We start from the raw sequence: 25,964 nt of genomic DNA on the forward strand, positions 1-25,964 counted from the left end.
TCTTTACAAAACAGAGCTTCTTTCTTAGCCGATTGATCCACTGAGATACGTAGACGTCCTTCATGGACAAGTTCTATACCTAATATATTGCCCGGGAACTCCAAAGGGGGGAATTTTTCCCAGTTATTCCTCAGTGAGCCGTGCGCCACCCTCTTCCAGACTGGGGTGCAGCTATGCTCTCAGGTGCCAATTCCACCCTGTCCCGAGGTTCATACTGCAGGAAACAGGCGTTTTACACTTTATCCACCAGCAGAGGCGGTCATCCGACCATGAACACTGTTGCTTCCCCAGAAACATACTTTTTTATTATTTTTTTTAACTGACGCCCCATTTTATAATCCATTCCAATCTCCAAATGGTGTCGGCAAGAAGGTAGAAAAGATCTTTTATAGCCAGTATTAGGAAGCAAGTGAAAACTAATAAGGGCATCAAGAGAACAGTTGTGGAGAACCTTCATTATCCCCATACAACAAAAATATTTAGTATTCAGTATATTCCACCGTGTTAAACCGCTTGCATGCAAGCTGCAAAACATGCAGACTTCTCAGATCTAATCCCTGCCTTTTAGTTTGCATTCCATCATTTATAAAAGCACTGGATCACAGCGCCCTCCTAAACCGGAGCGTAAGTACATCACCCACAAATTAAAAGGGAAAAAAAAAACATTCCGCTCAAGCCTTCCTTTTGAACTAGCCGGAGCCAGCAAGAAAGGAAGGAAGGGGGAGGGGTGTGTTCTGAAGGGTGGGGGAGGAGGAGGAGGGAGAGAAATGCAGAGGCAGCAGCAGAGCTCCAGCAGGCGCTACTAGTCACTCACTCCAGTCCGGGCAAGCGAGACACTAACCCAGGCAGGCATTAGGGAAGCGGGATTGTGCCACAAGGAAGAGCGGGCAAAGGGGCAAGTGCAAGGTAAGAACTAAGAAGGAAAGAGCCTGGCGTGCACAGCATATACCTGTTACACTTCGCATAAACGAGATGCATGAGTCTGTCTTCCTAAAGTGAGGGAGTGTGCTGGAGAGAAATGGGGAGTGCCTCGCTCGCACATCTTACCGTGGAATGGTTAGCAGGTGCCATTGAAAAGGATAGAAAAAAAATCATCTTCCCCCACTCCTCAAAAAATGAGACGGCAGACTGGTGATTGTGGAAGGAAGAGGGTGGCTTTTTCATATGCAAAAGCTAGTGTGTTTTAAGTATACCAGTGTAACAGTTTCTGTGAGAAGTGCCCTTGCATATATTTCAGTTCAACAACAACCAAGCTGTTGAATATTCAGGATTTCCTTTCAGTTCTAATTTCCACAGGCTGGAGAACCTGGAGGCAAGGTGGTCTCAGTGACTGAGTTTTTAAACATATCTAATATAAGAACAAGGGTGGACAACCTCAGTCTTCCAGGGCTGCAACCCAGTCGGGTTTTCATGATTTCTCCATTGAATATGTATGGAATCTACTTGCATGCATTTTCTCCATTGTAGGTAAAGAGAAATCATGTATATTCAATATGGATAACCTGAAAACCCAATTGGGTGTGCTCTGAGGACTGGGTTGAGAACCGCTGCCCTGGAGGTTGCCACTGTGGTAACTGCCTAGTATTGCCTTATGATTGGGCTGGCCCTGGGTCACCACAAAGACCCTGACATTATTTATATGAGGGTTGAAGATTGGAGTGTGGATGGATGGATGATTATCTTAGTGGAGGGAGCTTCCATGGCTCTTTCTATGCCAGGGGTGCACACCCCTGGTTCTCAAGGGCCACAACCCAGTCGGATTTCCACAATAAATGTGCATGAGGTTGATTTGCATGTACTTCTGCCATTGTATGCAGGTATATCTGATACATATTCATTGTGGCAATCTTGATAACCCATTGGGGTTGTGGTCCTCAAGGACCTGCGTTGCCCACCCCCCTTCTAGGCCTAGGTGGATGTGTCTTATTTTCAGATGCATGAGTCACTGATAGGACCTATGATAGTGCCCCTCAGATGAAGAGGATCAGACTGGATGGATGGCCTTCAGGCAGGGGTTCTCAACTCAGTCAGGTTTTTGGGATATTCATATGCATGAGTTAAATTTACATTACCTCCATGCTATGCAAATCTATCTCATGTATATTCATTGTGAATATCCCAAACACCTGACTGGCTAGGTGTGTCCTGGGTTCAGAACAACTGCTTTAATGTAGAAACCTTAAATGTGAACCATTCAGTTTGGTGATGGCTTCTCTATGCTGTAAATAAAACACCTGATGCATTGCTCTTTCATAGGAGATGGCCTGTATCATCTCCTCTTCAGTGTTGGAGAGAAATGGTCTAGTGCCTGAAAGAGGTGCTATGGCTTATGTCTTTAATTTCATGCCCCATGAGTCACCCTAATGGGCAATTTAGGTGCGCATTTTCAAAGCACGTAGACTTACAAAGTTGGAGTGGAGGAGTGGCCTAGTGGTTAGAGTGGTGGACTTTGGTCCTGGGGAACTGAGTTCAATTCCCACTTCAGGCACAGGCAGCTCCTTGTGACTCTGGGCAAGTCACTTAACCTTCCATTTCCCCATGTAAGCCACATTGAGCCTGCCATGAGTGGGAAAGCACAGGGTACAAATGTAATAAAAAGAATAAATATAGTAACATATGTAAATAATGAGCCTCTTGGGCCCCTAAGATTCATCTTAAGCAGATTGCATATTGAAGTCTTGCAATGAGACCTCTGTATTAGCTGTGAGTGTGGGTAAAGACACCCAGCAGCAACTGAAGCAGACCGGGCTTTGTTTGGGGTTATGCCCATGTAGGCCCCAGTATGTTTTTGTGGACTTTCCCATAAAGGAAACTAATAATGGAAGGAGGGAGGGACACAACTGGCAAGGAATAATTAAGAAACAGCAGATGCAATCAAGCAAAACCAAAGAAATAGGGGTGGAAGGGTTCCTACTTGCACATATCCCAAACACTCATCATTTTATTAAAGGAAAAAAATTCACCTTCAGAAACAGAAGATATAAAAGCTCAACTTCCTATTTCCTTAGCGGATTTGGAAACCAAATGCTGGTCCGTACACATAGCAGCAAAGCAGAGAGGGGGAAGATAATTTGGTCAAGGAAGAATCTCTGGTAAGGAGCACCAGAGACTGAGGCTTGCTTTTTTTCAAAGCACATAGACTTACAAAGTTCCACAGTATCTTATGGAACTCTGTAAGTCTAAATGCTTTGAAAATGAGCCCCTTTGTGTTAAATAGATGTACAGGAAAAATTGAGGGAGGAAGGTGCTGCTGGAGTTGAAAAAGTTCAGCCAAACCACCACCACAGAAACATACCAAATTCAAAAACCACCTGCCAGTCCTCTTCCCCTATTTCTATAGACCAAGAGCTATCTGTACTGAAAACCTGTTACATGAGGTGGTAATACTTTAAATCCAAATTCCAACCCCAGCCAAGAGGGGAGTATAAGTTCACATCTGAATACTAAGGGGGGATGCTCAAAGCAAGCCGGGCTTGTAACATTTCATTTAGACTAGTTTTAGCCACTCCAAATGAAACGTTATTGTGCAGCCAATGCACAGCGTCTTTCTGGGCTGCTTTTACAGTGCATGGAAGCGGCCACCAAAAGTCCTATACAAATAAGCTCGCTGGTATTTAAATGAGACCAGACCCTGTCCTAATGACTGAAAACTACTGGCAGCTCTGAGCTGTCTTTAGATCCTGCTTCTAGCACCGGGATCATGAACATAAGAATAGCCATACTGGGTCAGACCAATGGTCCATCTAGACCAGTATCCTGCTTCCAGCAGTGGCCAGTCCAGGTCACAGGTACCTGGCAGAAAGTTCTATGTTACCAATCCCAGGGTAAGCAGTTGCTTCCTTCAAGTCCATCCATCTCAATAATAGACTATGGACTTTTCCTCCAGGAACTTGTCCAAACCTTTTTTTTTTAAACCCAGTTATGCTAACCACTGTTACCACAACTTTTGGCAATAAGTTCCACAGCTTAACTAGTTTTTGAATGAAAAAATGTTTCCTTCCATTTGTTTCAAAAGTATTGTCATGTAATTTCATTGCATATCCCCTGGTCTTTCTACTTTTTGAAAGCTCATTTCCTCCAACTACATTCATGATGCTCTCTTCATTGCAAACCTAAGTCACCCTGGCAGCTCCATGGCGCTTTTCAGCCACTTTTGCTGCTGCCTTTGGTTTATGCTGGTGCTTTTCATATCGCTTTTGGATGGGGCAGGAAGGCAAGATTTCCTTTCAAAGCTGAACATAGTAACATAGTAGATGACGGCAGAAAAAGACCTGCACGGTCCATCCAGTCTGCCCAACAAGACAACTCATGTGTGCTACTTTTTGTGTATACCCTACTTTGATTTGTACCTATGCTCTTCAGGGCACAGACCGTATAAGTCTGCCCAGCACTAATACAGATGTTAGTTTTGGGAAGCTCTCCAAAGAGTCAAAAGTTCACCAGTTACTCCCTCCCTCTGACTGAAGGAGTGATTCTCCAATGCTGCCTTCTGCCCCCTTTGTATGTCCGTTGCGTGCGCCAGGAACATTTCTCCCCCGTTAACGTCCAATGTTCAGCACTAATACTGTGTATATAATTTGCATGCTCTTAGTGTTGAGCGTTGGTCGGTAATTCCGATTCGGTGTTCCAGTCTGTGTTTTCCAGTTCTGATCTGTACAGTGCAGGAGTTCTGTGCATCTGCCCCTAAAGGGGGTGGGGGCAGGAGAGAGAAACAGAGTTGCAAAGTTACTGAGTTCCAGGAGAGAGAATTTAGCCCAGTTCTGGATTTCTGGCATCCTTATCCTGGTGCATTGTGAGATCTGTCCTCTGATTTCAGTGGGTAGAATACAGACATCACACTGACTTTACAAATTCAAAATCAGAACTGACCAAAAAGTTTCCCTCCCAAAGAGCTCCTTTGGCAGCTCTGAAATATTATTTTCTTTTCTCTAAAATGTAATAAAGCAGTTCTTGTGAAATGTTAATACCTTTAATACATTGTAAATATACCTATGCTTTGCTGCCTTTGGTCTAACAGTGTTTCTCAAGCTATCAGGGTGCATTTCCTACCCAGTCAGGTTTTCAGAATATCCACAATGAATATGCATGAGATAAATTTATATGCATTGTCTGTACTGCATTAAAATCTCTCATGCAAAAGCATTATGAATATCCAGAAAACCTGATTGGCTGTAAGGACCCCAAAGAAAGGTTTGGAAAAACCTGGTTTAAGGAAAGAAGGTGGGCCAGGAAGCTTAAACCAGCTGCTTTCCCTAATGTAAGTAGGGTGTTAAAAAGAAGACACATTTATGCCCAGGCCACCAGCGTTGTCTAACCTTCAACACAGTTACCTCAAAGCTAGGTAAGACGGTTTTTGTTTGCTAGGAAGCCTATGAACCTTCTTGTAGGGATTCTTCTGGTAGGGAAATAAGTTAATAAACAAAAAAAAAAAAAAGGGGGGGCCAAGGAAGTGCTTACTTTGCATCAAAGGAGGGGACCGCTGTTGCAGAGCTGGTGGTAGGAAGGAAGAAGAGTGATTGTAAATCTCCCTACGGTGGGCTAGTAGTACTAAAGCAGCCTCCCCCTTCCCCTCTTGCTTAGCGAGAAAGGGGCTGGGAAGGGACTTGATTCATACCCCTCCCCCTTTTTACTATCTCCAATGCAACAGTCGGTCGGCATTTAGTGATTGAATCACACCGTATTCAGCCGTTTGCATGCAAGTTGCAAAGCATGCAGCTTTTTAGCCTAAACCCCGCCTCTTAATTTGCAAGCCATCTTTTATAAATTTGGCTCACAGTGGCCCCCTAAACTAGAACATAAGAACAAATTAAAATAATAATAATAAAAAAAATCCGCTCAAGCCTGCCTTTTGAACTAGCCGGAGCCAGGAAGGAAGGGGGAGGGGTGTGTTCTGAAGGGTGGGGGAGGAGGAGGAGGGAGAGAAATGCAGAGGCAGCAGCAGAGCTCCAGCAGGCGCTACTAGTCACTCACTCCAGTCCGGGCAAGCGAGACACTAACCCAGGCAGGCATTAGGGAAGCGGGATTGTGCCACAAGGAAGAGCGGGCAAAGGGGCAAGTGCAAGGTAAGAACTAAGAAGGAAAGAGCCTGGCGTGCACAGCATATACCTGTTACACTTCGCATAAACGAGATGCATGAGTCTGTCTTCCTAAAGTGAGGGAGTGTGCTGGAGAGAAATGGGGAGTGCCTCGCTCGCACATCTTACCGTAGAATGGTTAGCAGGAAAAAAAAAGTCCTAGTGCAATCGAAAATGACAGAAAAAAAGAATTTTGACTCCAAAACAGTTATAATTTCCAACAAAAAACAACCCCTTCAATCAACAGATTGGTGGCTAAAAAAGGGGGGGGGGGCGGCGATGGATCTATGTCTAGGAAAAAAATATAAATACACATACACGCAGGTGTCTCTCTGAATATGTTGTGCTTTGTCTTTGATACAATTAATTCTGTGGGAGGTGCTGGTATTTTTTAACTTAATTGCAACGGAGTTGCTGAATATTCAGGGTTTTATTCCAATTGTCACTAGCTGAAGAAGCTGGTGGCGAGGAGGTGCTGCGCAGTGAATTTTAGGTAGATTGTGGTACATTGGGTTACAGCTGCCATGTCTATCATTTCAGCACTCGAAAGTCAATTTTACTTGAAACCAGTGCGTTTTTTTTTTCTAGCAAAAAAGGTGCCGGTACTCAAATGCTAGGCCACCCTTCAGGGGTGGGGTGATCATTGAGGGATTCATCCCACAAATAGCCAGCCCCCCTGCAACCAGTCAGAGAATCTATGACAAGACAATTGGTGTGCAGAGCCTGAGCTCTTTCATTAAAACTTGGGGTCCATGGGTCAATTTTAGCAGACAATGGAGAATGTGCCGGTACTCAGTGCCCCCTCAAAAAAAGCCCTACTTGAAACAAATATATATTTGAGAAAAATGTACTTCTAGCCATAAGTCCAAACTGGAGCAGACTGCACTGAGTGACTTCTTGACAGTTCAATTTTGCTTTGGTGTCAAGGAGTTAAAAGCTTTTCTGGTAATGGTTCCTTTTGTGGTTGTAAATCAGGGACTGGGAAAAAGACAGAGCCTTTGGAAAGGATGGCTTTAATTTCTCCATTCTTTGCCCCTTCTTCCCCTCCCCCCTCTTCCCCTCCCCCCAACCATTCATGCAAATGTTTGGCGGGATCTGCAACAGGATGCCGGCTCGCAGCCAGGGATTTGCGGAGCTCGCTAGCGACTGCAATAATAATTTTGTAAAAAAAAAGGCAACTGTATCTACTCTATTGAAAGTGTATATAAAAAAATCATTGACTTTATTCTTGGAATGGAACACGTTGGAATCTGTCCGCTGTCGGTGCTTTGTTCTCTTATGCCACACATGGTAATGGACAGGACTCCACAAGGGCTCAGTGCATTGTCTTTTGGTTTGTTTTAATTAGACAATAATCTAATTAAGGCATGTTGGAGCTTAGCTTGGAGAGGTGTTTAAATAGCGTTTGGGAATAGCACTGGATGTGGAGCGGTCTAAATAGCGTCACGTATGCCTGAGTGCGCAGGTAAGCGCAACAGTAGCGGATCCTTTTTGCTAACGACTCGCACTGCAGTGGAAATGAATGGAACTGTACGGTAATTACCTACTGTATTCCTTTGTCCTCCTCACGCATGCGCTGCGAATAGGGCGTGGAGAGAACGAGAGAGACGGGGGGGGGGGAAGGAGCCAGACACAGGCTGCCCCTCTCCATCATCAATCAGCCTCATAGCTGAATTAGTGGAAACAAAGGGAACTCAAGCAACCAACATGCACCCTTATTTTTCTTCTAGTTAAAGGGAACGCTTTTTTAAAAACTCTTTTTGCATGAGATCAATTTATGTATTTTGCTAATAAAATTCTGATTAATAATACCTCAAGTCTTTTTAGGGATGGGGGGAAATCTATCTAATGGCTGACCGCTTTTCCTGCTGAAATATTTAGAAGCAGACATCTTAAGTACTGGGTTGTAACTAATAATGCCAAAAAAATTTATGCAGCTCTTGTGACTGGGCAATGGGATGTTGCTTGGTGGTATGATAGCCATGTGAGTAGGTGAAAAGGTATGCTTAGAGCAGATGATAGAAGAACCCTGTGCCAGCAGTTTAATGCTATTCATTTACAAAATGGCTTTCAGAGGGGAGAGCTGGGAGCATGACAGCCATTTCAGGATCTGCACTGCTCACTATATCCTCTTAGTTATTGGATTTTATCTTTTGAGAGTCAAATGGCAGACTCCTGCCCTGAAATGATGCTATGAGCAGAACATTCATGAAATTTATAATGAGGAGACAAGACAGTTCTGCCTCAGATCATTCTGTATTCATACAGGTTCTTGCAAAGATGGAGGAATGCACTCCATTTTTCCACCTGAGCTTTGACTATCCAGTGGATTGAAAATGCAACAGTAAACTTAGACATGATGATTTGGGATTTTATTCATAAAGATTTCCTGCTCTGCCAAGTGAGTGGGTGGTGTCTTAATCTTTGCATTTGCTGTTGGTATGTTTAATAGAATCTGAGGTCCATAGAAAGCCTTAGTACCTTTTCTTTTGTTTTAAGCAAAGAGTATCTGAGGCATAATAGTATGTGATTATTGTAGTTAATTTTTTATTGCAGATTACAAGATTGTATGTATTTATTTATTTGGATTTTTGCTCACACCTTTTTTAGTAGTAGCTCAAGGTGAGTTACATTCAGGTACACTGGATATTTCTCTGTCCCAGGAGGGCTCACAATCTAAGTTTGTACCTGAGGCAATGGAGGGTTAAGTGACTTGCCCAAGGTCACAAGGAGCAGCAGTGGGATTTGAACTGGCCACCTCTGGATTTTGAGACTGGTACTCTAACCACTAGGCCATGCCTGCATGTAAAGCTATATAAGCTGTGTAGTTGTAGAACCCTGCTTTGGGCTATAGACCAAAGAAAAATTCCCATTCTGTGCCTGTGCAACAGGGTTAAAAAAAAAAACGCCCTGTATGGCCTTCATATTTTTCTGGATTTCTGGGTGAACATATCTTACTGTAAAGTGTGGCTGTATGCAAGAGGTTTCTTGTAGTCTTTAAAGATGAGCTGTTGGGTGAGCATTCTTTTAATCTCCACTAATGCCACATTAACAGTTCGGTTTCCCACTTGGAACAGTTGATTTTCAGAGCTTGTACACCACTGGCAGGGATGCAACTACAGGACATTGAAAGGCAGATGGTGTAGTTTTGCAAGTGTGATGGTCAAAACCTTAAAAGTTAGATTAGAGCCCCTTGAATCTTCCCCCCCCCCCCCAAAAAAAAAAAAGGTATGTTGGTCTTTGACACCTTCTTTTGAATTAAGTGGTCTAGACAGGTCAAGACTCATCACTTTATTTAAGAATTATTATTTAATGAAATATACTGCAAGAACTCTGTTCTATTGTATTTTTGATTTGAATTAGTTTTAAGAATTATAGAATGATAGACATTTTGGTTTATTTGGGTTCCTGATTCATCGGCTTCCATGATAAAGATTAAATAGAGGAAGATAAGGGCAGTGAAGAATAAGACAAACTTGAACACCAGCAAGAAGCAAAATGGTCGAGGATTTTGTTCCAAGATGTCCTAGTTCAGGTGATGTTTCTGTTGATTATATCCATGGTCCTTCTTCTGGGTTGTGTTCTGGTTTCAGCCAGTATTGTATGATGCTGATATGACTGTTCCACAGGTACCACACCATGCTGGTCATTGTTTCTGTAGGGAAGAAATAAGAAGTACTCCTTACTGAGATCAGAGTCTGTCAGAGACTTAGGTTTTACTTAAGTGCTGTATCAAGTTTTTAAAATACTTGTGTGTATCAGCTTGGAGTGTTCATGTAGATGAGAAAAAAAATCCTTTATCTTGTGCAAAGCACAAATTCCACTGTCTTCTTTTGCTTTCAACCTCCGTGGAGGCAGTTCTATTACTCAACACCTCAATTTTAGGTGCCACAATGGGTTGCGCTTAGTGCCAGTTCTATAATGGCAATTAGGCATACTTAAATCATTACAGAATATTGGTGCGCCAAAATTTAGGCATGATCCCTTGCACTATGTCAGTCGCAGGAGTAAATGACGCACGCCACTGATAGTATTCTATAAGTTGAGTGCATTGTTTGGTACCGTGCCCAATCGCCTCCTATTTTTACACCCATCTTGGAGTTATACGCTACAGCACTTAGGCTCTGCTTTACAGAATAGCACCTAGTGCACTTATTTGCATAAAAGGGGCCTTTATTTGGAGTTTTTGGCAGTAATTGGTGTGTAACTCTAGCCACCAGCTTCTATAATTGTCTAGCATTTTAATGTGTTTCAAATACTTGAAAGTGTCTCGCTGTTACACAGTTGACTGAGTTGACAAACTTTCTTGTAGTTTTTTAGACCATGTACCCCAAAATATTTAGGGCCAGAGTTACTAACAGAGGCCCAGATGCACAAAACCTAACGAGCCAGCAACGTGGTTTTTATGCCAGTTCTAGCCAGTTTAGCGAGCAAGGAGTAAAATGAGACATGTACAAAGGGGTTCTCAGCTCTTTTCCTATCATGGGAGCAGCTAACGAAAATGGAATGTAAAGCTGTTATAATGAGCTAATTAGTATACAGATGTGCGTGCAAGGTGAGCATTGCACAGCCGGTTTCTGACCCGATGAACAGAAGCGGTCCCTAGCTTAACCATGAAAAAGTTAGTGGGAGGTCTGGAGCTGTCGGTCCTGATGGCTCCAGACCTCCCGTTAAATATGAGTGAGCTACACACAACATAATATCAAGGCAGAGGGACTGCTTTTAACCAGAACACAAAAAAGTGTGACAGAAATCCAACCTGAAAGGCTGTAGTGAGCTGGTGAGTCTGTGCAGGGGGAGGAAAGGATCCTGCTTCAGCTGTCTGGGGCCAGGCAGAGATGAGGGAGAGCCGCAGGAGTTCTTGTGCTGCCGCTGCCCTGTCAAGGGGGCGGCAGAGGAGAGAAGAGAATGCCAGAGCCCACAGGAGATAACTGCAGGCTCCCAGCATCAGTGAACCAGCCTCCTCCCTCTAGCAAGAGAGTGCAGGCTCCTGGTTTGTTTTGCAGGAAAAAAAAAAAACTGCTCTGGCTTGTCTGCGTGTATGAGAGCCATCTGTAGCATGCGCAGAGCAGCCATGCTTAGTGATGGGCTGCTCTGTGCATGCTCAGCTGGCTGCCTGGCTTCACCCCTTCGCATGCAAATAAGCGGGGTCGCAAAAACAATGAACAGTTCATTTGCATGCGATTCTCTTTGGGAATCCATCTATATTTCCAAATCAGTAATTTTTACCGATTTTGAAAATACAAATGGATTTTTAACAGGGATCTTAATGCATCTGGGCCAAAGTCTAGAGCGCAGAAGCACAACTAGGTCCCACTGCATAAAATGAGACCAGATGAAAGAACATATGTTAATGTTGGTAGCCTTACTCCTGTGCCTATACTAGCTGCTAATGTTCTTTTCTCACTGGGAATATCTTTTTAATCTTTAGTACAAGTGCTTTTCTCATTTACATATGTAGGAGGAAAGTGGAGGCAAATCTGTATGCTTTTTGTTTTTTTTATTCTGTTACCAAGACGTCACCCTTGTAAATTGTTTGGTAGCCCTGTAGGTGTGACCGCTGTGCAGATGGGTCTAGATTTTATTAATAGCACTGAAAAATGTAAGCACCAGGGCCACCGAGAGGGGGGGGGGCAGGGGGACAATATTCCCTGGGCCCAGGCCTCCAAGGGGGACCCAGCGCCGGGGTCAGGCTGCCGGCGCTGCAGTTCCCGGTCTCGCCTGCCTGCCTCTTTGACTCCGGGCCCCCTGCATTCGAAGCAGCAGTCACAGGTCGCCTCTCTTCTGGCCTTCCCGCCCTGTGTCCCACCTTCGTCTGATGTAACTTCCGGTTTCCGCAAGGGTGGGACACAGGGCGGGAAGGCCAGAAGAGAGGCGATCTGCGACTGCCGCCTTGAATGCAGGGGGCCCGGAGCCGTGTAGGCAGGCAGGTGAGACTGTAGACTGCAGTGGCGGGGGGAGCGATGGGGGGTGGCAGAGGCGGGGCGGCCTTGCCCCGGGCCCGGCCTAGTCTTTTGGAGGCCCTGGTAAGCACTAAGCACTGTTCTATAAATCGGTGTTTCCCAAGTCCAGTCCTGGAGTACCTCTTGCCAGTCAGGTTTTCAGGATATCCACGATGAATATGCATGAATTTGATTTGCAAATCTTTCATGCATATTCATCATGAGTATCCTGAAAACAGGACTGGACTTGGGGAAACACTGCTATAAATGATCCGCATCCTTTTATAGAACAGCGCAAACCCCTGGATTCAATATAGCATGCTTAGTGTTCTGTGCTGAAATCCAAGAGTATTCTGCAACAATGTGCATAGCGTAATAGGCCGGACCAATTTACTTAAATTCTTTGAAGGAGTAAACAAACATGTGGACAAAGGGGAGCCGGTTGATATTGTGTATCTGGATTTTCAAAAGGCGTTTGACAAGGTACCTCATGAAAGGCTACAGAGGAAATTGGAGGGTCATGGGATAAGAGGAAAAGTCCTATTGTGGATTAAAAACTGGTTGAAGGATAGGAAACAGAGAGTGGGGTTAAATGGGCAGTATTCACAATGGAGAAGGGTAGTTAGTGGGGTTCCTCAGGGGTTTGTGCTAGGACCGCTGCTTTTTAATATATTTATAAATGATTTAGAGATGGGAGTAACTAGCAAGGTAATTAAATTTGCTGATGACACAAAATTATTCAAAGTCGTTAACTCGCGACAGGATTGTGAAAAATTACAAGAGGACCTTACGAGACTGGGAGACTGGGCGGCTAAATGGCAGATGACGTTTAATGTGAGCAAGTGCAAGGTGATGCATGTGGGAAAAAAGAACCCGAATTATAGCTACGTCATGCAAGGTTCCACGTTAGGAGTTACGGACCAAGAAAGGGATCTGGGTGTCGTCGTCGATAACACGCTGAAACCTTTTGCTCAGTGTGCTGCTGTGGCTAGGAAAGCGAATAGAATGTTGGGTATTATTAGGAAAGGTATGGAAAACAGGTGTGAGGATGTTATAATGCCATTGTATCGCTCCATGGTGCGACCGCACCTTGAGTATTGTGTTCAATTCTGTTCGCCGCATCTCAAGAAAGATATAGTAGAATTGGAAAAGGTGCAGCGAAGGGCGACTAAAATGATAGCGGGGATGGGACGACTTCCCTATGAAGAAAGACTAAGGAGGCTAGGGCTATTCAGCTTGGAGAAGAGACGGCTGAGGGGAGACATGATAGAGGTATATAAAATAATGAGTGGAGTGGGACAGGTGGATGTGAAGCGTCTGTTCACGCTTTCCAAAAATACTAGGACTAGGGGGCATGCGATTAAACTACAGTGTAGTAAATTTAAAACAAATCGGAGAAAATGTTTCTTCACCCAACGTGTAATTAAACTCTGGAAGTCATTGCCGGAAAATGTGGTGAAGGCAGTTAGCTTAGCAGAGTTTAAAAAGGGGTTGGACGGTTTCCTAAAGGACAAGTCCATAAACCGCTACTAAACGGACTTGGAAAAATCCAAAATTCCAGGAATAACATGTATAGAATGTTTGTACGTTTGGGAAGCTTGCCAGGTGCCCTTGGCCTGGATTGTCCGCTGTCGTGGACAGGATGCTGGGCTCGATGGACCCTTGGTCTTTTCCCAGTATGGCATTACTTATGTACTTATGTAATAGGCTTAACAAGCAATAATGAGCACTAACTGGCAATTAAATTTAAGTGCATAACTTGCTAAGTGTATTCTATAACACACTATGCTTAAATTCTAATGCGAGCAGGCAAAAAGGGGTATGATAATGGGCTTCTCGTGGGCGTTCCAAAATTTACACGCGTAGTTATAGAATATGGCCCAATGCACCTAAATCTACGTGCCAGGATTTACGCCATGTTTTCACAGGTGTAAATGGAGACGCATAGTTTTAGGCACTAGGATATCAGTTAAGCGTATTCTATATACCGTGCCTAAATATAGGCACCCCTTATAGAATACACTTAGGTGGAAATGTTTTCTGTACAGATTTTCTAGGCGCCATATATAGAATCTGACCCTAAGTGCATAAACGAAACCAAACTTTAGATGTTGATCTAGTCTGTTCTGTAACAATGCATGCAAATTCTGGGAATGCCCCGTCCACGCCCCCCTTGTGATTATACAGCATAGGAGTTCCGAGCACAGTGTTACAGAATACGATGTGTGTATAACTCCTATGGCCATGCGCTAATTGGGAAATTAGCACGTGGCCATAAATTGAGGAAATAGAAAGTGCAGCTATTTTACAATCGCACTAAAAGTGGCCTCAGTGCATGGGAAACCAATATATTAGATATAGCTTAGGCCACTTTTTAGCCCTTTCGTTTGCTAAGGTCCTGCATAATGGACATTTTCAGTGAAGGAAAGTCTTTAAATATTAGCACTGAAACATTTTCACCTCAAGGGTTGAAGCAGCATTAAATTTTCACATTCCAATTAATTTCTATCACAGACCTGAGTTCTGCAGGATGGGGGACCTCTAGAGAATGGATTTCTTATTTGGGGACCCAGAAAGCAAGGGCCCCCTGCACGAGTTTAGCTAACCCTGCATCCTTCTGTCTACCCTCTGGTTGGTGGTGATCATTTTAGAACGTGAAAGGAGCACTAATGGAAAGGTGTGTCAGTATATATGAGGCGCTCTGGTCTCGAGGCAGAATCTTCATGGTTTGGGAATCCTGGGTCATTTGGTACTGAGCCAGATAGTCTCCAATTCAGTGGTTAAAAAATGTAAGAAAAGTTCACCGCAAGTTGTTTAATTCTGTTTCACTGCATGTATCTGAAGTACAACTTTAAATTGAATTACTGCTAAGCTCAATTTTTACCTTTTTTAAAAATGTAGTTACTTTGGGCTTCTTTTACTAAGGCAGGCTAATGAATTTAGCACATGCTAACTGCCATGAAACCTATAGGAATATAATGGGCTGCATGACATTAATGTGTGCAAATCAGCACATGCTAAATCCGTTAGTGTGCCTTAGTAAAAGGACCCCTTTGTTTCTAACTTTGGGATTAGCTATTTTTGCCTTCTCAGTGAGTGGCAGGATGTATCTCACCATACACCTCCTGTAGCATTGCTATTTCCTTGTTTTAAGAGCTACAAAGTTCACCAGAAAGCGTTATTACTGGTCTAGTTGCTGCTTTTAATACTCATTTTTATCATATTGTCAGGGAATTGCTGTTTGCCTTTTCTTACACAACTTACCTGGGGAAATGCCACTCAGGGGTGACTACCCTGTGGGAGACTAATTAATTGCCTTTCTGTGGCTGATGCCTCCTGTGCTTGCTGTTTAGTTGTAGAAACTGGAGATCCAGGGATTCCAAGAAAAGCACAGAGTCTTGTGGTAAAATTCAAAGTATTCCTGTGTTTCAGCCCATGCAGTAATTCATCAAACACTCATACTAGTGACAGATGTACTACGGAATGTAATTTAATCCCTTAATATCTATATTTCTAGCTACACATTTGTTCCATTGCATCTGAAATCTTCTTCCTTCCCCCACTCCCCCTTTCATTTTCTGCTGCTTTTGGCTTCCTGTTCCCCACAGTTTTTTTTTTTACTGAAGATGACTTTCTTAATGGAGCCAAAACATGTGCACAAGCTCCTTCAAGCTCACCATGTTACTTCAACCCAGCATCCCTTCCAATACAAAACTGAACAAATGGGGTGCAATTCACAGGATGAACAGGACTCCAGTTTGGCCAGATATTATTAACAAATCAAAACTGTAAGGGGGTTAGCAAAAACCCAAATAAACAAAGGACATTTCCTGACACCACCGAAATGCTTTACAAGTATTAAGCAAAGACCCAATAGCATACTGTTCCAATTATTTGAAGGATTGAATTTGTGTGTCAATGTTCCTACGTTGGTTTGGCTAATCTATAATGGCTCCCATCCAGTTTCAGACCCTCAGTATACAGGAAGTTTCTAGCTGAAGGTTCTTCCTGGTGTTTGGATCTGCCTGAAAAAAAAAGTCTTCTAAATTATTATAACTGAAGGTCCCCAGAGCAGTTTATTGGTTGTAGTTTGTTTCTTTCTTAGTTTTAGTCTTGTTTCTGAGTTGAACTGACTAAACTTCTACTGAATGCTGGAATGCTGGAGGTCATGTATGGGTTAAAAAAATAATTTAAATATATTTTATTTGGATTTATCTTGCACCTTTTTCAGTAGTAGTTGGTCTGCCAGTTAGAGAGAATTTTGGAGGTTGGTTGAATAGATAGGAAGGTCTAAATATGTATAGGTCAGGGGTTCTTAACCCAGTCCTCGGGATACACCAAACCTGTCAGGTTTTCAGGATATCTATAATGAATATGCATGAGAGATGTGCATGCGCTACCTCCACTGTATGCAAATCTATCTTGTGCATATCCAGAAGGAATGGATCCTCAGGAGCTTAGCCGAGATTGGGTGGCAAAGCCGGTGGTGGGAGGCGGGGATAGTGCTGGGCAGACTTATACGGTCTGTGCCAGAGCCGGTGGTGGGAGGCGGGACTGGTGGTTTCGAGGCGGGGATAGTGCTGGGCAGACTTATATGGTTGGGAGGCGGGGATAGTGCTGGGCAGACTTATATGGTCTGTGCCAGAGCTGGTGGTGGGAGGCGGGACTGGTGGTTTGGAGGCGGGGATAGTGCTGGGCAGACTTATGCGGTCTGTGCCAGAACCGGTGGTGGGAGGCAGGGCTGGTGGGAGGCGGGGATAGTGCTGGGCAGACTTATACGGTCTGCCAGAGCCGGTGGTGGGAGGTGGGGCTGGTGGTTGGGAGGCGGGGATAGTGCTGGGCAGACTTATACGGTCTGTGCCCTGAAGAGGACAGGTACAAATCAAGGTAGGGTATACACAAAAAGTAGCACATATGAGTTTATCTTGTTGGGCTGACTGGATGGACCGTGCAGGTCTTTTTCTGCCGTCATTTACTATGTTGCTATATCCATTGTGGGTATGCTGAACACCTGACTAGCTAGGTGTGTCCCAATGACTGGATTGAGAACCCCTGGTATAGGTTATAAACCTGTATGGTAAATACATTTCCCAAAAGCAAGGGAGTACAAATAAGAGGTCTTGGTGATGGTGTATTGAGAGAAGAACTTCTATAGTATGAATTGGCCTTTAATGTGTTTTCCTATGGGAATAAGCAGAACTCTGGCTTTTCCTGTGATTTGCTGTCAGTGTTTCATGTTGCCAGTCTCTTCTGGACATATGGTCACTGAACATCTTCCTCCCCTCTCCCATATTAAGAGTACTGGAAGATGATAAAGCTGTCACGCCAACTTGGAGCACGTAGTGGTAGCTGGTGAACCTGATGGAGCATTAAGCTTGACACATGGCCGTTTTTATTTTTTTTGCTAAAGTTTGTAACTGAATTTTACAAAATATCATTATGTTACATACTGTGCACAGTAATACGTTACAAAGAACCTTCCGCATGCTGCCTTTCATGGAGAAGATGTTCCCAGGAAACTCTCTTCACAGAAGAGGATTGGGGAAAGTACCCTGATGCATGCTACAGGGCCAGAAGTGCCAAATTTCACTTTACTGTTCCTGTTCTCATCCTGCTTTTTAGATATAGTCAGTATGCATAGTTATTTCTTGTCAGCAGAAGACCAGATGCCCACTGAATCCAAACTTTTCCCAGTTTACTAAGGAGCCCTTTTATTAACCTATAGTAAAAAGTGACCTTAGAGCGCCCGTGCGTGGGGTTTTCCTCATGTGCAACTTTCTTTAAATCAATCACTTTACTTTCTAACGCTTCCTACTCCCTTACCCTTCTATATGTTACATCTTTACTTTACCCTTCGTTATCACCCATAATGTTCTATTACGTATTGTGTTCACATTGTACATAGTATACCATGCCATACTTCGTATTGTTTTTTTAATACCGACGGGGAGAGGGATCTTGGGGTGATAGTATCTGAGGATCTGAAGGCGACGAAACAGTGTGACAAGGCGGTGACCATAAGTAGAAGGTTGCTATGCTGTATAGAGAGGGGAGTGACCAGCAGAAGAAAAGAGGTTTTAATGCCCCTGTATAAGTCATTGGTGAGGCCCCACCTGGAGTATTGTGTTCAGTTCTGGAGGCCGTATCTTGCTAAGGATGTAAAAAGAATTGAAGTGGTGCAAAGAAAAGCTACGAGAATGGTACGGGATTTGCGTTACAAGACGTATGAGGAGAGACTTGCTGACCTAAGTGTATACTCTGGAGGAAAGGAGAAACAGGGGTGGTATGATACAGACGTTCAAATATCTGAAAGGTATTAATCCGCAAACGAACCTTTTCCGGAGATGGGAAGGCGGTAGAACTAGAGGGCACGATACGAGATTGAAGGGGGGCAGACTCAAGAAAATGTCAGGAAGTATTTTTTCATGGAGAGAGTGGTGGATGCTTGGAATGCTCTCCCGCGGGAGGTGGTGGAGAGGAAAATGGTAACGGAATTCAAACATGCGTGGGATAAACATAAAGGAATCCTCTTCTGAGGGAATGGATCCTCAGAAGCTTAGCTGAGATTAGGTGGCAGAGGCGGGGCTGGTGGTTGGGAGGCGAGGATATTGCTGGGCAGACTTATACGGTCTGTGCCAGAGCCGGTGGTTGGGAGGCGAGGATATTGCTGGGCAGACTTATACGGTCTGTGCCAGAGCCGGTGGTTGGGAGGCAGGGATAGTGCTGGGCAGACTTATACGGTCTATGCCCTGAAAATGACAGATACAAATCAAGGTAAGGTATACACAAAAAGTAGCACATATGAGTTTATTTTGTTGGGCAGACTGGATGGACTGTTCAGGTCTTTTTCTGCTGTCATTTACTATGTTACTATGTAGTTAGAATGCAATAGTGTAGCTGTGCTTAATTGATAAGCACAGGAATGCTCACTCTCTGCTCCCTGACACGCCACATCAAAGAAAAAAATGTAAAATTTTTACCGCACCCATTCGCATGTTCAGATTTGGCTTTTACCGCAGGATGCCCAAGCACGTAGTACGCCATTTTAAGCTGCGGTAAGCATGCGGTAGATCTTACCTAATTCTGCAACTTAATAAAAAGACCCCTAGGTGGAGACTTCCGGTGGAGCTGCCGGCCAAAATGGCCGCCGCACATTGAGCTCCGCAAAGTCGCGATCGGGACCTCCAATAAATCAGCTGTTTTCAGCCCCCATTAAGGTCCAGCTAGAGGACGGGTAACGAGGAAGGAAAAGAGAAGGCGATCCGACTCCCTGGAAGGGAAAAAATACAAGCGGCAAACCGCAGCGGCGCGAACTGGCAATAGCGAGTCTCCCTTCCCCCATACCACGCGGCGAGAAGCGGACGCCAGAGAAATACCCGAACGCAGACCGCTATAGGATCGGAGCACAGGAACAGATCGGGCAACGTTTTTACATGCCGACAAAGTGAGTCCTTACCGAGGCAGAGGGTGCTGGCAAAGGATGGTGGATCTGTGACCGGGAGGATAGACAACGAGAGAGCTGGAACCGATGCACACAGCACGGGAAGAGGGGGAAGGAGAGGGCCTAGCGCAATGTAAGTAGCACAGACTTTAAAAATCATATTTACCAGAGATAATAGCTGGCACAGTTGCTTCAATGACTGCAGTAAGATCAACAGAAGACGATGAAAGCAGGATAAAGCAGAATTAAGAGAGCAGCCTGGAATTTAAAGAGACAGGAACACCCTTCCTCAACAGCTCTACTTTCAGTCTTGGAAAGACTTGTAGGAGGTGAAAAACAACATCAGCCCTTATAAGGCGGCTGAAATAGTGGAGCAGAATTAGTTTTCTACCATACAGAGGACAAAAGAGTGCCTGGGAAGCTATTCGGATTTAAAGACAGTAAAATTTTAAAAGCACTCATTTATTATATTGTGCATGGCGACCCGAGGGTCCAAAAAAGAGCCGGAAAAATCTAAAGGAGGAGGCTCAAAGATGGCGGAGAAAAACTCCCCGTCGTCACCATCGGTGAGTTCCGCCTGGGCTTCGGAAATAGTGGCGGAAGTTAAGCTAGCGGTGGAGGACACTCTAAATCACCAACTTCAACAAATAATGGACAAGTTGGATGGCATGGATCAACGGTTCACTACCTTCACAAAAGACTTCCAGGAGGTCCAGCAGAGACTGGGAGAAGTGGAAACATCAGCACAAGAATCCTCCACGGCAATAGAAGGACTTACTAAAAAAGTAGCAGCCTTGGAAGATAAAGTGGATGATTTGGAGAACCGCTCTCGACGGAATAACCTCAGACTGGTAGGAATACCAGAATCAATAAAAGAGGGGGATCTGAGAGAATATCTGGAGTCCTGGCTTGCTAAGATGTTGCACAATGAAAATACAACTGGACCCCTAAGAATAGAACGAGCACATCGTTTAGGACCCAGGAAGATGCCCAACGACCGACCGAGAGTGGTTATCCTGCGTATGCTCCACTACCAACATAAAATGGCGCTACTCACTGCTCTTAGGAAAGGAGCAACACTCGAGCTAGAGGGTCATAAAATACTATGCTTTCAAGACTATTCTACTAAAGTCTCTCTTTTGCGCAAACAGTATTCGCAGGTCTGTGGAAGACTACATAAACTACAAATCCGTTTTGGTCTATTATACCCAGCGAAACTACGCATTCAACATAATGGTGTGGTGAAGTTTTATGACACAGTGGAGGCAGCTCAAGCGTTTGTGGATCAGCTGGAGAAAGACAGACCGAGTCCTTCCACAGACAAGTAGACTTTGTTGGTGAGAGGAAAACTTGAATAATGGCGAACAGGGTGGTCAAAGAGTTGATAATTACCTCTGTTGATATTGAGTTAAATTTCTTTGAAATGGTTAATGTTGTTAATGTTGTCATTGAAGTTCCATTGCATACAAAAGGGGGGGAGACTGGATACATACGTGTTAAAAGGGGTCCCTGATCGGAGACACGGAAGTTGAGCACCCTAGGTGCCCAAAAGAAGTAGGGGAAGACAGAGGTTGGGTGGGATAGGGGTGGGGCTAGGGGAGGATTCTTTGAGGAACTATAGCTTCATGGGCAGTTTGGAGAAACAGGGGATATACAGTTGGTTAAGGGCCACATTGGGAACTTTACGATATAGAGAGATACTAAAAGGACAGCGAGGGGGGTATTGGCTGGGATGCCCCCATCGCTCAATACGTGCAGGTCTCCATTTGGTGTATAATCTGAACAATGAGTTCACGTAATGGCACTTAAGATGGTGACCTGGAACGTGGGTGGCATCTCCTCGCCGATTAAGAGACAAAAGATACTCCAAGCATTACACAAACAAAAAGTAGACATAGCTTTTCTTCAAGAGACGCATTTGAATGCGAAAGAACATGAGAAATTACGTAGGTGGTGGGTTGGAGATTACTACGAATCCCCGGCGCAAGCCAAAAAAGCAGGAGTTATAATATTAATCAAAAAAGGGATTCAAGTCCATACTCATAAGATTGTTGCAGATGCGGAGGGCAGATATGTACTTGTACACTTAACAATAGAACGACAAACAGTAGTGTTGTGCAATGTATATGCCCCCAATACGTATAATAAAACTTTTTACAAAAAACTCCTGCAACACCTAACAGGCTTTGATGGAATTCCCATGCTAGTAGGGGGAGACTTTAATGCAGTGGCTGATCCTAGGTTGGATAGATCACATGGGGAGAAGAGGGGGTCGGGGTCGGATTCGAGAGGCATAAACATGTTAAGTGAGGTCCTAGACTTGGTGGATGTGTGGCGGACTCTGCACCCATTAGAACGGGATTATACCCATTTGTCCCGCGCACATGCCACCATGTCACGAATTGACTACATATTTCTTTCACGCAATTTATTTACAAGGCTGCGGGAGACAGACATAGGTCCCATAAAAATATCTGATCATGCGATGGTAACTGCAGTACTGGAGCCACCTGAGCCCGCACCAGGACAATTTCAATGGAGATTTCCTACTCGGCTGTACACTGACAGAACATTTCTAAACTACATAACACAGAAGTATAAGTATTTTCAAGAAACTAACCAGGAGCATAGGGACAACCCAATTTTATACTGGGATACAGCTAAAGCCGTACTACGGGGAGAGATTATAGCATACACGAGTCATCAAAAAAGGGTACGGGAGAAGGAGTTGTTTAGATTAGAAAAAGAAGTAACAAGAGTGCGGAAAGCATATGGGCGACATCATAGTTTGCAACTTAAAGCCCAACTTTTAGAATTGCAGCAGGCCCTAAATGAAGGGATTCATCAAAAGGCCCAAAAAAATTATGCTTATTACAGATACCAACTATACAAATATGCCAACAAAAATAGTAGGATGCGCGCACGGTTGTCAAAATCTAGGCAAGGGCCCTCAAAAATAGACGCCTTGTATTCTCCTAGTGGGGTATTAGAGAATACGGATGTTCAAATCAATAAAATCCTGGTAGACTATTACACGCATTTATACTCGCCCCCTGATCCACCCCCGTTAGATAGCGAGATATACTTCAGTAGACAAGACAACGTCCGAGTGGACCCGGACGGTCTGGCTATGTTAAATGCCCCCATAACAACTGACGAAGTAGCGTGGGCAATACAGCAGGGTCCTTTGGGGAAGGCCCCAGGCCCAGATGGATATAGAGGGGAATTCTATAAAATGCTGAGGGAGGAGGTGGCACCACCACTCACAGATATGTTTAATACCATAGTGCAGGATCAACGAATGCCTCCCTCCTTACGACTAGCACAAATTATAGTGATACCGAAGCCGGGACGCGATACGAAGAAACCAGAATCCTATAGGCCGATTTCGCTTCTTAATTATGAGGCCAAATTATACGCCAAAGTCTTAGCCAACCGATTAGCCCGTATATTGCCAGATATTGTTGAGGAATCGCAAGTGGGTTTTGTGCAGGGCAGAAGTATTACCAAGAATATCAGGAAAATACTTACAACGTTGGAGGTAGTATCTAACCAGGCCATACCATCTGTGTTAGTCAGCTTTGATGCCGAAAAGGCATTTGACAGAGTGGTGTGGGATTTTTTGTTTGGGACGTTAGAAGCATATGGAATAAGCGGGTTTTTTCAGGAGGCAATACGGGCGTTATACTATCTTCCACAGGCCCAAATGTGGGTTAATGGAATACTATCTGCCCCCTTCTCGATATATCGGGGAACTAGACAAGGCTGTCCACTGTCACCTTTGCTATTCGTATTAACATTAGATCCCTTGATCAGAGATATTCAAGGGACGCCTGATGTGAAGGGAGTGGCGGTGGGCGCAGAAACGTTCAAGATCGCAGCATTTGCAGACGACCTATTAGCTCATCTGACTAATCCAAGTACCTCATTGACAGCTTTATTAGAATGTATGGTAGAATATGGGGATTTCTCAGGTTTTAAGTTAAATTTGGAGAAATCAGAAGCATTGCTGGGTGGGGAGAAGCGCGAGGAGAGTTGGCAAGGCCGTGTTCCATTGAGATGGGCAGATGGGTCATTTCGTTATTTAGGAGTGCAGTTGTCCATGGATACCTCAAAGTTGTATCACCTGAATATAGAGAAACTGCTACAGGATACAAGACACTCTCTTGAGCGGTGGAGCCATCTGCCCCTATCACTTACTGGGAGAATTAATATGTTTAAAATGTTCATCTTCCCTAGATGGCTCTACATCTTACAAGCCATACCAATACACTTATTAAGAAGAGATATACGAAAGTTAAATAGGATTTGCAGGAAATTCCTTTGGGATGGGAAGAAGTCCAAATTACGTTTAGAATATCTTTATGATAATTGGACACAAGGAGGCTTGGGATTACCCAATATTCAAAGATATAACCAGGCCTGCTTACTGAGACACCTCAGAGACTGGGTGCTAGGCACAAATCAGTATACCCCTATTGGGTGGGAGAGGGCACTGTATAGGCCTTGGCATATGAATTTTCTTCTGCAGGCTAAGTCAACTAGTTTACCGTCAATATGTAAGAACAGTATTTTATTACAACCTTTAAGACAGATCTGGCGTATCCTAATGATGGCTTGGAATCATAATCCAAATGTCAGTGATCAGTTACCTCTTCAAGGGAATGGGGACTTTCAACCTGGAATGGAAGTAGGGACCATTAAAAACTGGGCAGAAATGGGAATCACTTTAGTGGAACACTTAACCAATGCGGATGGAAGGTTGTATACATTCCAAGACTTACAGCAGAGGTTATCCCTAACAAACAAGGATCACTACACTTATAGACAATTACACCACTATTGGTATAGCTTAGATCAAGAGGCTCTGGGTACAAAAATGGGTCAAAAGCTTAGGGAATTTTTAAAGGGGGATGCATACGATCAGGTTTCCATATCTAGTTTACATAAGGCGCTTCTGTCGCTTTGCCCACCTCGCAATTATGAAGCACTCACTGCAGCCTGGAGTAAAGACTTGGGATATGAATTGAAAGGAGTAAATTTTACGAAACTGATCATAGATATCCCAAAACAGGTGGGGGGGGGGGGCGGAGCTGCAGGAGAGTCAATACAGAATAATACACAGGGGATACATGACACAAACACAAGCAGCGAGAGCGGGGTGGACACCCGATGCCCAATGTTCCAAATGCAACAGAGGACGGAATACCTTTTTGCATGCATTTTGGAGGTGCGATAGAGTAAAAATATTTTGGAAGGCGGTGCATAAATACCTTGAGAGCATCATTGATCAAAAAATACTCCCATCCTGGAGAGGAGCACTTTTAAATAGAAGGACAGCCTACGGGATTTCAGATAGGAATTTGGAACAATTGATATGCAGGGCTTATGCCGTGGGGAAAAAATGCATACTTAGACACTGGATGCAGGAGGTGCCGCCCTCCTTCTGGCATTGGAGAAATAGGTTTCATGAATTGATGCTATGGGAGGCCAGGGAAGCCCAGGGCACTTCCAAGAAAAGAAAGAAGTTTATCTCCATCTGGACCAAGTATATACAAAGTATATCCCATAAAGCGAGAAGTGCAATATTAAATAAATTTTCCACATAGGGGATCATAAAGGTGGGAGAGGATAATGGCAAATAGAGTTCAATAACACAACATAAGGCAGAGCACCTTAACCAACACTGTAACACAAGGGTGAGTAGGTGAAGCAATTGAATGGCTCATGAAGTGAAGGTGGAATATTTCATGATAAAGGGGGGAGGGGGGAAGGGGATGGAAGGGAGGGAGATATTAGATAGTGGACAATGTTTATTGATGTTTATTACTCTATTTTGATATAAGGAATAGGTTACAGACAGTATTAAGGGGGGGAATTGGGAAGAAAACTGTAAATCAATTTGATGATAATGACCGCGGATTGATGTACATATGACTGACAAAGTTAAAACTGTTATGTATTTAATCAAAGAACTGTATTAATCTGTGGCATCATCAATAAAAACTTTGAAACATAAAAAAGACCCCTAGGTGTTCTAGTATCTTCCAAGAATTCTTTTACACACACACACGCGCAAATGAACTAAAGTGAGACTCGAGTCCTGTTTATGGTGAAACTTGACATGAATTTTTTGTTTTTAATTTGGCAAGCTATGAAATCAGCTTAAATATTTCTGTTTTACTACTAGGTAATTTTATTCCAGTGATGCTCTGGTTTCCTGAAACCCTTTAAACTGTCCGCTCAAGGATATCCCTTTCTTTCCCAGTCGCCTGTTAACTGCAGCAGTAAGTCTGTGGCTTGACATGGGAAGAAAGGCGCACACAGACCTCTTGCTACATTCTCTGCATTTCTCTGGGGTTAAAATGTTACATAAACATTGGCACAGATATTGACAGTGGGATGTGATCCTGTGTTCTTTCAGTAACTCTGATGCTTCTGTTTATAGAGGTGCAATTCTGTGCAGTGGTTACAAGCTTTCAACAAAAAAAACAGGATGTATTTAAA

General features: G+C 43.9%; 1 protein-coding gene across 1 annotated transcript in view; it reads left to right on the top strand.

The window, feature by feature from the left end:
* Positions 1-5,921: 5,921 nt before the first annotated feature.
* BASP1 (brain abundant membrane attached signal protein 1) overlaps positions 5,922-25,964 on the top strand; it is a 131,511-nt gene continuing 111,468 nt past the window's right edge. The window contains exon 1 of the mRNA XM_030207315.1: positions 5,922-6,062. The gene's annotated coding sequence lies outside the window, so the exon portion shown is untranslated. The remainder of the gene's footprint in view (positions 6,063-25,964) is intronic.

The sequence above is a fragment of the Microcaecilia unicolor genome, chromosome 1, assembly GCF_901765095.1.
Source record: "Microcaecilia unicolor chromosome 1, aMicUni1.1, whole genome shotgun sequence".
Lineage (NCBI taxonomy): Eukaryota > Metazoa > Chordata > Amphibia > Gymnophiona > Siphonopidae > Microcaecilia > Microcaecilia unicolor.